Source organism: Hydra vulgaris, chromosome 01, assembly GCF_038396675.1.
Source record: "Hydra vulgaris chromosome 01, alternate assembly HydraT2T_AEP".
NCBI classification, from domain to species: domain Eukaryota; kingdom Metazoa; phylum Cnidaria; class Hydrozoa; order Anthoathecata; family Hydridae; genus Hydra; species Hydra vulgaris.
In genome coordinates, this window is record NC_088920.1 from 15587994 (window position 1) to 15599680 (window position 11687).

The window sequence follows — 11687 nt, forward strand, 5'->3', positions numbered from 1 at the left end:
TGCAGAAATTTTTTCGTTTTGTTATTATATGTATACATAAATAGTACTTATACATGAATAGTTATACATGTATAGTTAAACTATGTATAGTTAGACATAGTACTTATACATGTATAGTATTTATTCAATGTGCTTTTGGGTTATGGTCATTGTCTTACTCCCTCGATGATGTATAGCTAGCTGTTCTTAACTTTGCAGGAAGCTTTTTGTTGATTTAAAATACGAAATAAATACGAAAACTTTTTGTAAAACTTTTTATAAAAGCTTTCTTATTAATAGCTCATTTTTATCTTGTTGTTAGATATTTGTAAGATATTTGGTTAAAGCTTTATTTTCATGTAATGCAAAAAGTTTTAATGATTTTATGAAAAAGTTTAAACGTCAACAAAGGAACTCAATAAATTTAATAGAGGTTAATTGGTTAGTCAGAGGTCGAATAATTTACTTACAAATCTCAATCGGTGTATTGATAAAATGAAGTTGAACAAAACAAAAGAGTTTCTTGTTTTTCGTCTATGGCACACGTAAAGTAACTACAATTAGGTCCAGGCGCACAAAAAAATGTAAAAACAAATCTAGTCACTTTTTTTTAATTTTTTAAGTTGGAGGATCTGCAAGTTTAAAACCAGCTACACGCAGCATAATTACTAGCCAGGATCGATGACACGAGTGAGGGGGGCATAAATGCTAGCTGAGTCACTAAAGAATATGACTTTGACACAAACGACATTTTTAACTGTGACTACTATTTGGGTGAGACCGTCTTATTTTACATGCGAATTACTTTTTGTGACAAGAAGTCAAAATCGTCATTTGTGTAATTGCTCTAATAACAAAATGGCATCTTTAATTTTTAAAATAGTTTGTAAAAATAAAACCCGTTAAAGCGTTATTTTTTATTTTGTTAACTTTTATTAAGTACTTATTAACTTTCAAAAACGTTTTTACAAAATAGAGTATTTATATGTAAATATAACAACATAGGGGTCAAATTATAACAACATAGGGTATAAAGTAGGGTTTGCCAAAACCAATAAAAGTTTTCATCCCCGGATTGTCAAAAACAACCACAGTATTATTTTATGCATCAAAATAAAACCAATATCTTAATTCGGTATTTTAATGTTTTTTGCAATCATAACTTCATATGATATATTTTTTAATTATTTTAAGTTAATACATATAAATAATTTAAAATAATTAATTTAGACTTGCATATTGCTTATCCTTATGAAACTATGAAAGTATAAGAATATTGAAACCCCATAAGAGCAGGGCTGATTTTAGGAAAAGAATGAGGAAGGAGGGAAGGGGTAGAATCCTTGAAAAGTTATGTAAATACTCTGGCTGAAATGTGTTAAATGTCCAACTTTTTAAATGCCATACTATACTTTCGTCTAATGGTGTATTATGTGAGGGGCCTTTTGAAGTATAAATATGGAAAGTTAAGGTTTTATAATAAAACTTTGTATTGGTTTTTTTTGTTTTGTTTTAAAATTGCTTTTTTTGCAAAATATGATTTCGTGCGAATTTCAAAGCTCATATTTTTATAAATATTTAACTTTATTAATTAAAATTTTTCAGAAACATTCTTCAATTATATACCTAGAAACTGAGCGGATAGAAATTAATGATTCTTAATTTGATTTCATAAATTTTACTTTTATATATGGATTGAGTGTTTAATAAGTGTGTTTTTTTACTCTGACCGCCATATTGTGTTTTTAAGCCTGTTTTCCCAGGTGGTTGGTTGTTTATCAAGAGAATTTTAGCGTTCTTTAAACACTTCCGCGCAATCAAGAATTACTCTACATTATTGATATTCTTGCTCGTTCCCTATGTATATATGTAATATATCGTTGAACTAAATTTCATATTTTATACATTAGTTGTTTTAAAATGACCCAAGTTTCACCAAAATTTCATAGAACAGTAAAATAATGCTGGCTCAGCTTTAAAAAATGCCCATTTTGCCATAAAAATATTATTTTTAAATTTTTACTTTTTTCTAGTATTGAGAAATTAATATTAAAAAAATTCGCTATTACGATAAAAAAAAAAAATTTTCTAGGGTTAACAGTAAGAAACAGTAAGAAATGGGATACAGTGCGAAAAGTGGGTAAAAAAGAGTTTTTAAAGTTACCTATTTAAATTTCATCCACCAATAATATATTTAAGTTTTTTACACAAATATTACAATAAAAATCTCATTAACAAATATCACAGTATTATATATTTTATATTATTCAATATAATTAGAGAAAGGTAAATAAAAGTGGGATAATCGTGAGTAATCGTTTTCTCCGTGGGAATGTTTAACGTACTTAATACTTGGGAATTGTTAATCTACGTAAACATTCAATGAAAAGAGCAGATAATCTCAAGTGTATAGGTATTATTTAGAACTCGACAACTCGACACCAGAATTTAATTTTTTATTTTTGCATTCCATATTTAGAATGTGTTACAACATAAAAACAAAAAAGATTTTTGACTGAAGCTGATAGAAGATATTTTCTTAGCACTCAGTCCTTTTGATTTAAATGTTAGTATAACAGGTGATTTCATTTTCAAACATATAAAACATTATATAGCTTTTACTCATACTTTTTTCATATATTTTTATAAATTTGTAAAGAGTTATCTTAAGTTATCTTATCTTAATTAAGCACCTGTTGACAAGCATATACTACTTTTATGAAAAGTTTCAAAACCAAACAAATTTTTAACCAAGATCACCATTCAGAGGTTGAAATGTCAAAAAACATTCAAAAAAAAAAAAAAATTAGAAATGGCAACAATATTATTTTATGTTGTTAAACTACTTTACTGCCGCATCAAAAATAAACTTCAATTATGATTTAATTGATGAATTAACTTCAGTAAGAATGTATGATCTGTACAAAGTTACAGATGAAAATCTTGTAAAAGCAAACATTTAAAAAAAAGTTATCAATAAAAAATTTAATTTATTAATTTATAGGATTAAGATATATATTTAAAATGAATGTTAAAAGTACACTGCAAAAAGTGAATTCTTGTTTAAGCAAAAAAATCTTATTTTAAGCAAATTTTTACTTAAAACAAGCAGTTTTTTAACTGTCAGAATGGTAAGCAACTTTTTACCAAGGTTGATTAATTTTACTAGGCAAGATATTTTTACTAAGCAAGAATTTTTTTAATGAGCAACTTTTTTAAATTTTTGCCAAGTAAAAAATTTCTCGCTTAATAAAATAACTCTTTTATAACGTATAAAATAACGTATTAATTCTTTTACAAAGTAAAAAATTTTACTTTGTAAAAGAACTAATACGTTCTTTGACCCCTTCCATTTTTTCTATATGTAAACGACCTTACAAAAACCTCGAAAAAACTTGACTTAACAATGTCTGTCGATAACACAAACTTAATTCCTCGAACTCAATCAAAGGCCTTTAAGAATAAATGATCAATAAGCCTGAAAGATTAAACACCTGATTGAAGTTAAATAAAATATCTCTGAATACAGAAAAAACAAAATTCATATTGTCTCCTTCGAAGTAACATAAAGACAATATACCAACTATACTTCCCTAGCTTAAAATAGATATAAGGTAAATATTGAATGATCAGAGTTAACTATATTTCTTGGGATACTTATAGACAAATATTTATCTCGGAGATCCTACCTACAAGTAAACAACGTATATTTAAAAAGTATTAAAATACTTTACAAAATTAATCTTATGCTGTTCCAAGATAATCTTTTTTCTTACATCTGAAGTTATCTTTCGTATGCTAATATTTCATGGGCAAGTATACACAAATCCTAGTTGAATACTCTTTTTATAATTGAAAAACATGCATCCAAATTAGTTTGAAATAAATTCGCCTATCCCAAACACTTACTAAAAACTTAAAATTCACTAAATGTTTATCAAATCAGCATCTACCAAAATATTCTATTTATGTTTAAATACAATCTTGGATAATCAAAGCCCATCACATTTTTAAGACAACTTTTTTTAAATCAAATCCAATAGATACATCACAAAAGCAGCAGGAAACTCCAGATAAAAAACAATAAAATTCTAACGATTCTATATCTCCTTCTACAGTCAGTACTTAAAGAGCAAAATAATATTTGAAAATATAGAACTTTAAGCATTAAATATGTCATTTATTTTGAAAAAAAAGTTAAACCACATCATATTTAATATTAACAGTTATACTGACTTGTATTAAACTTTAACAACAACATTAATTGCACTAAAATATTCATGAGTATCACTTTATAATGTTTAACCACTTTTGACTGAATTTAGTACTATTTTATTAAACCATTTAAATGGTTAATCCCAGAAGACTTTTTATGATAAGAAACATTGTTTATTAAATTATGTTAAACATGTTACGTACAAATATGTAGTTTACTACGTATTCTTATATTTGGTTGAAAAAATTGTGTTATATATTTTATACGTTTCTAAACCACCAAACTGCTAATGTCTTCATTGCGCGGGATAATAAATGCAATCAAAAATCTTTAATTTTTATATTTTATTATTAAATGCTTTCTCGTAGGCCTTAAGACCGTCAAAAAATGCTTGGTTAATTTTTAGATTTACGTATTGATATCTCTGCAAAAGTGTCTCCAGTCAGCTGATGTATGTAAAGTTCAAACCCGCTTTATGTCGGATATCGCTCGGCTGCATATAACAACTTTACCCATCAATAGAGCATAATAATTTTTCCGATGAAAGTCTTCTTTGGCTAAAACTAAATTCATTTTAAAAAAATTTCTCATTACAACCACCGGTATGCATTGATTATTTGGTAACATGAATTCAACCTAAACTAAGTTTGGCAATGATTGCAAAAACACAAATTACAGTTAATCTTTACTTTTTAAGCAACAAAAGGGCAGACATTGATTGTCTAATGCTGGGTTCAATATCCAGTAAATTTCAGTGTTCTTGTAAAACCAGTTGTTTTATTTAAGCAACTAGTTTCAAGTAAACTGAGGGTGGCAATTGTGGAAATGCCGTTTTAAGACGAATTAATAATGTTTTTATAAATATTTTCACTGTACTATAGATTTTATAAAGTTTATAAAGTTCGGTAAAGTATGTGAAGGTAAAAAGTAAAACTTTAAAAATTGATTTAATTTACCAAGATATATTTCATTAGGAAAATCTTATTTGCAGTATTTTTAAAGTAAAATAATTATTACAATCGAAGCATGAATTAAAATAATTATCACAATCGAACCATTCTTCACAAAATAATTTAAGTTTTGACAAAAAACATTTTTACAAAAGTTTTATATTAACAAATTTTGAATTTGGAGAAGAAAAACAAATGTTCGATGTTGAAAAAACTTTTGTCAAAATTTTCTTCACATACATTGTTTTAATTTTGCTAATTCTAAACATTGTTTTAAAAGATAGGTGTAAGAATGGTAAAAATTCACAGTTAACAAGAGATACCGGGTGTTTTGAAAGGGATTGAAGGGGTCACGAACTACAACCTTTACCAACCAAAAATGCTTATCTTTCCAATTAAAGACTTTTTTATACCATTTTATATATTAAATATGTATAAAACGGTTATAAGTTATAAAGTTTTACAAAAGTAAAATAAAAAAAAAAAAAAGTTAAAAAGAAAAGAAAAGAAAATAATAATGAAAATTGCAATGAAAAATAATAACGATATATTATAAATAGTAATTATAATAGCAACAATTATAATAGCAATAATAATAATATTTGCCATAAATTAAGTAGTATTAATGAACAAATTAATATAAAGTAATATTTATAATAATAAGACAATAGAATAATAAGTAATATTATATGATTAACCAAAAATAAAAATACGTAACTAATTATTAATTCAATAAAAATTATATGTAATATTAAAAGTATATTATAAACAAACAACAGAAAATAAAAATAAATAAAAGTAAAAATATTATCCTAACAACTAAATTAATGACAATATTATTATATTTAACTATATTTATAATAATGTATAATAGAAATTAATTAAGATTTCCAAAATGTAACTTAAAAGTTGTTTTTAGTCACATTTAGCAAACATGAATTTTATCCAATAAAAAATGATTTCTTTTAGTTTATTTTCAAATTTAGGTAAAATTCCAACTTTGGGACAAATCAAAATTTTTGAAACTATTTGGTTTTATAGAAAATCACCGCTATATTATATAAAATTCCAATTTTCGTATACCAAAATGTTGATAAATTTGGTGCAGTCGTGGCGAAAAGGTTTGAGATTTAACGCCAGCTCTAACCAAATAAGCGACATTGGTAAAGAAGGCAACTTGAATTTCCTAGTTAAATTCTCCTCCACGGTGCTATGTGATAAGACTGTAGGGATTTTTGAGATAATCTTAATACCCTAAAGAAAAAAAAAAAAAATTGAAAAAGCTTTACATATCCTAGAACATATTTGTTTTGGGACATTATTCCATTTATATTAAAGGAATTAAGTTTATCTTACATATGAATATATAGCAAAGAACAATAAAAATAATTTGCAGATATGTATTAAAAACTTTAGCATGAGTATAACAATCTTTAAAGTTTATTAAACGTGTAGGATGCTGCTGTAATGGGTAGAGGCTGTTATGGATAAATTATGGATTAACCTGATTCTGTTGTGGATAAAGGCAATTAATTGTAGATTAAACTAGCACTATCTCATGTGATATTGGCATAGTTCATATGGCATTCGATAAATGATTAATAAAGTTTATTTAATGCAAGTCTATTTACAAAATTTTTATCATTCTAATATTTTCGGAAACTTTTTGCGCAAGATTTAAGTATGATTTTTCCTCTTGAGATTTTCAGCAAATATTTAAATATCGTCAATATATAAGAGACTTAGAAAAACTTTGTTTTCGAATTTCGAATAAAATAAAAGTCATTATGTTTAATTAATGTTATTTGATAGTTTAACTAACTTTATTCATACAAAATTTTAATTAGGTTAATGTTTATGTCATGAAATATGGTTATGATATTATTACAAGACAGGAAAAGCTATGTCATCTGCAAATTGAAAAATAAAGTTTTTCTTGTCATTAAATTTGAGGCATTATAAAAATCATTTAAATGAAAAAGAAAAAGAAGTGTTCCGACTCTTAGGGAACACTACATGTTATATTTAGCAAAATTTATAGAGTAGTAAACATCTATTTACAGTAATTTCTTACGATTGCTTTATTAGCATTGAGAAAATTACCGCTGGCTGCATAATTTTATAGATCATAAAGTTCTTTTATAAGAATCTTACGGTCTATCGTATCAAAGACTTTTGATAGATTAATGAAAACTCCATGAGTAAATTGCGATTTCTCAAACGAACTTGCTTCTCAATCGAACTTCCAATATTTTAAGTCAGATGAAGTAGAACTATTTTTTTTAAATCTGTCTTCGGCATTTCCATTTCTGTGCGCGGTTTGTATTTTTTTTGTTTGTTTTTAGAATTAGAACTGGGACTTCAAAACAATATGCATACTATAATGATTTCCTTAAAGAACAATTAAAACAAAAATATTTTTTATCATATTTTAGGCTACCTGTATGTTTAAATATATATATTTTTACCAATTTTTTTTTTTTTGTGGGTGTATTGATGTCGCAATAGTTTGAAAAGTATACAGTATTTTTCTAAACGCTTTACTCTAGTCAGAGATAATTGATGACTGTTATTTCTTATCAAATATATATTAAATATGAGTTGCAGAAAGATAATATTTCATTGAAATTACTTACAAGCAAATTATTTTCAAAAAAGCAACATTATAAATTTGACGAATTCGCGTGACTTCCAAGCGTGACTATACGTGAACTGTTTTTCAACAACTGCTGTGACTCTATGATACATAGTGCAATCTCGTAACTTTCTGTAAATCCTTACTAATAACTAATAATAATAATATTTTAAAACGAGTAATAATAATATTTTAAAAAGTATACTGATAAAACTAATATTTTCCGAGGAATTAAAATTTATTCATCTAGTTATTAAAATTTATGTTTTTCTGTTCCGTGCGTGATTCCCCTTTAAACTTAATTTATTCTTTGATACCATTACTAATGTATGTTCTATGATACTAATGCATGCATACGTTAGTAATGAATTTGATAACATTACTAATGTTTACCATTCTTTGTTTTCAAAATACCATCATACAGATTAGAACTAAATGAGAGTAAATAGGAGATTTAGTTATGAAAATAATAAAACCATATACGAGTTCCCGTGCGTAATTGTTTTGGATACGACTAATATTTAGTATTTTATTTATAGAAAAATGATAACATATTTTGTTTTCATTAAGTTTAATTAAGTGATAAAAAAGAATTCTTTCAAAAATTCTTTTTTATCACTTAATTAAACTTAAAGAACATTTTAAATGCAACTTTTGCATCCCCTACCGACCGGTATTAAAAATATATAAATATATATTCATATTTAATGTCATATAAATATGCTAATACCAGCTTTTTCGATAAAAAACTTTTGATTTTTGATAATGAAAAATGAAAAATACAAGGAACTATGAATTACAAACTATAAATAAAACAATCTTTATAAGGCATTTACACATAAACTGTCTTACCTAAAGCCACGAAAATATTAAAAAATAAAGCTAGTTTTACAAGTTGCATATTATTCCAACAAAATAATTTTTTTTTAACTTTCATTGCATAATATCGACAATACAATATATTTTTCAATAACAAATCTTTCAACAACTTACTAACTTTTAAAAAATAATGTACCAATTAAAATCGCAATTACTAAAAAATACTGAAAAGTTTTTTGTTGCTTAGTCTAGTTTTTTCAAATAACAAAATAATACTAAAATTAGGCTATATTTTTTCTCATATTGTACCGGGACATTTTTCCGCACCCTACTCTGGCATGGTTGAAAATAATGTTAATTTCGTGTGTTTGTCGGGTACGGAAATGCTAAAATATTTAACTTATGAAATAAAAAAGATAAAATTGAAAAAAATCTTTTGTATTAAAAGTCCTACATATCTAGATGTATGAATTTTAATACAAAAATATCATAATGGGAGGATTTTTCTAGACTTTAAATACTTCTTGAAAAATCCTCCCATTATGACGGCTATTTTAATGACATGTTGTCTACAACGTTTCATTCAAAGTGAAGAGCGAAAAAAATACTTTACAGAAAATAAAAGTTTTTTAATTTGCCTTTTAAATAAAAATTTAAATAAAAAACCTACTGAACTTTCATTTGTCACAAAATCACTCAATAATTTTGAGACATTCAACAAATCTTTAACAGAGATTTTTTTGGCTTTATAAAACAAAAAGGTATTTAAAAAATAGTTAATTATCATGGTTTCTTAACATGTCACATTGCCAATATTTTTTGGAAATTTTCATTTAAATGTCATGTTGTGATGATGTAAATGCTATATGAAAAAAACAAAAAAAAAATGCTTAAGTTTAATTTGTATTAATAGTTGTATTCTCAAAATGTACTTATAAAATAACCTTTATGTTTTTTGAAAATTTTATAAAAATTCTGCAATTTTAATTACAGAAATTTTTAATTTAAATACACCTCAAAATTCTCTTCAACTTAAAAATATAAAAATTTTTTTAATTTCAAACTTTTTAAAGCTCCATGGCACCAGGACCAGAAGCAAATAGTGATTTAAAGCGAGAGTATTTTTTGGATCTATAATCTTTGCCGAAAAAGTCTCTGGGTTTTTATTTATTTTTTATTCTTATTTTATTTATAGGTCAATTTAATCACTACAATTAACACGGAGCATGAAAACATTTATTTTTATTCATTTAAAGCAGCAAAACTTGATTTAAGTTTTATATATGTGTTTAATAAGTTTTATACATGTTGTATGTTAGAGCATTTTGGGTTTTATAATTTGTCATAAATTGTGTGTAAAAAAAATCTTGAACCCTTCTTTCTGAAGATGTAATTTTATTTAAAACCTGTTAAAAGCAAATAAAGTTTATTTGGAATTGTGAAGGTAAAAGAAATTTTAAGGTTTTAAAATATTTTAAAGAAGGACTGTGTTCTGAGCGTCATCAAAAATGTTTATGAAATGAATTCTGAACTTTTATTACTACCTTTTAAAAAACTTACCAGTACCAAGAATAAACGTGTGTTCCAAGAACAATTTCTAAAACTTTAAGAAAACTGCAACATAAATTTTTTTCGACAACTAATATACGGAAGGCATGCATTATTACAAGCTCAATATAACCAAAGCTATTCAAGAATTGCATGAATGTATAAAATATATAATATATAAAAACTGTGTAAAATTTTAGTTTCAAATATATATATAACAAAATTAATTTAACAACTTATAGAGTACACAGTTTATATCTCCTTCATATTTATAGTCAGAATACATTAATTATTCAAACTATGAATTACCTTTTAGGCTCAATTTTATAAACCATTAAATGCTAAATTAAAGAAAATAATAAATACTTCATCATATAAAACATGTTGTAGCACATAATAATTTAATTTACATTTAATAAATTAAATTTAATTCATTATCCTTTAAAAAAAACAATGCACAAAAATTAATAAAACTTCTATAAACTTCTATAAACTTCTAAAAATTAAAAACTTCTATAAACTTCTTTAATTAAACTTCTATAAATTATTTACTTTAATCAAGCTAATAAAACATAGTAAAAATTTCTTTTTCAAATTTCAAATTTTATTTTTAAATGAATGAACATTTTTGAATTGAATAAATCAACATTTGATCTGTAGTTTGCTATTTTATTTTTTGTTAAGAAAACGAAAAATTGAAATGATTACTTTTTCAAAAAGTTTCAGAAATTTACTCACTATAATATAATATATAATACTCTTTGATAATTTAAATAAAGCTTGTTTTTTATTAAGTAGCCATTAAAAGTTGTACTTTATTTAAGAGTTTACTTAATATTAGAAAAGTTTAAGAAAAGATTAAAGCTTCGAAGTTATAAGCATAAATACAAATTATTTCCTATTAAAGAATTAGTTTTTCAGTTTTTAATTTATTTTTATTTATTTATTATCTTTTTTAAAGCTTTGATTTTTATATATACATTTTTTAGTTTTCTCTTTAGTTTAGATTTGTTTCCTTATTTTTAGTTTAACTATTTGAAACAATACATATTTAGTAAATATTAATTTAGTAATAATATTTTTAAACCAAAATTTTTTACTCCATTTTTGTGATTTTAAAAATAAGGTAACAGTCATTTGAAATTATGATATTAATTATTTTAATTATTATATTAATTTAATATTTTTTATTTAATATATTATTTTTATATAAGTAAGTGAAACACTATTACGTCGCTAAGTAGTTCTACATTAATCGATGGGTAAAAGTCAGTTATATCAAAAATTAAAAATATTTTGAGGTGTTTTTGATTAATATCTTTAAACCAATGTAAAACATCCTGCGAGCTTTGCCATTAGTTTAAGCAGAGCTTTCTTCTCTGTGCAGCATTGATTTTAGAGATTACAATTTTGGAAATGACAGTTACAGTTATGACAATTTATTCAAATGATGCAAATAAAAATATATAATAACTATAAATATACGTATTATGTGTAGTATATAAATATATATACTAGGGGTGCACCGATCAAGCCTTAC

At 24.6% G+C, this 11687-nt stretch overlaps 1 long non-coding RNA gene across 1 annotated transcript; it reads right to left on the reverse strand.

The window, feature by feature from the left end:
• Positions 1-5935: 5935 nt before the first annotated feature.
• LOC136074797 (uncharacterized) lies at positions 5936-10569 on the reverse strand. Its single transcript, XR_010635446.1, has 3 exons — positions 10457-10569; positions 10160-10285; positions 5936-6399 (listed from the first exon to the last, which is right to left on the reverse strand). It is a non-coding gene; the product is annotated as an uncharacterized LOC136074797 (long non-coding RNA).
• Positions 10570-11687: the final 1118 nt, after the last annotated feature.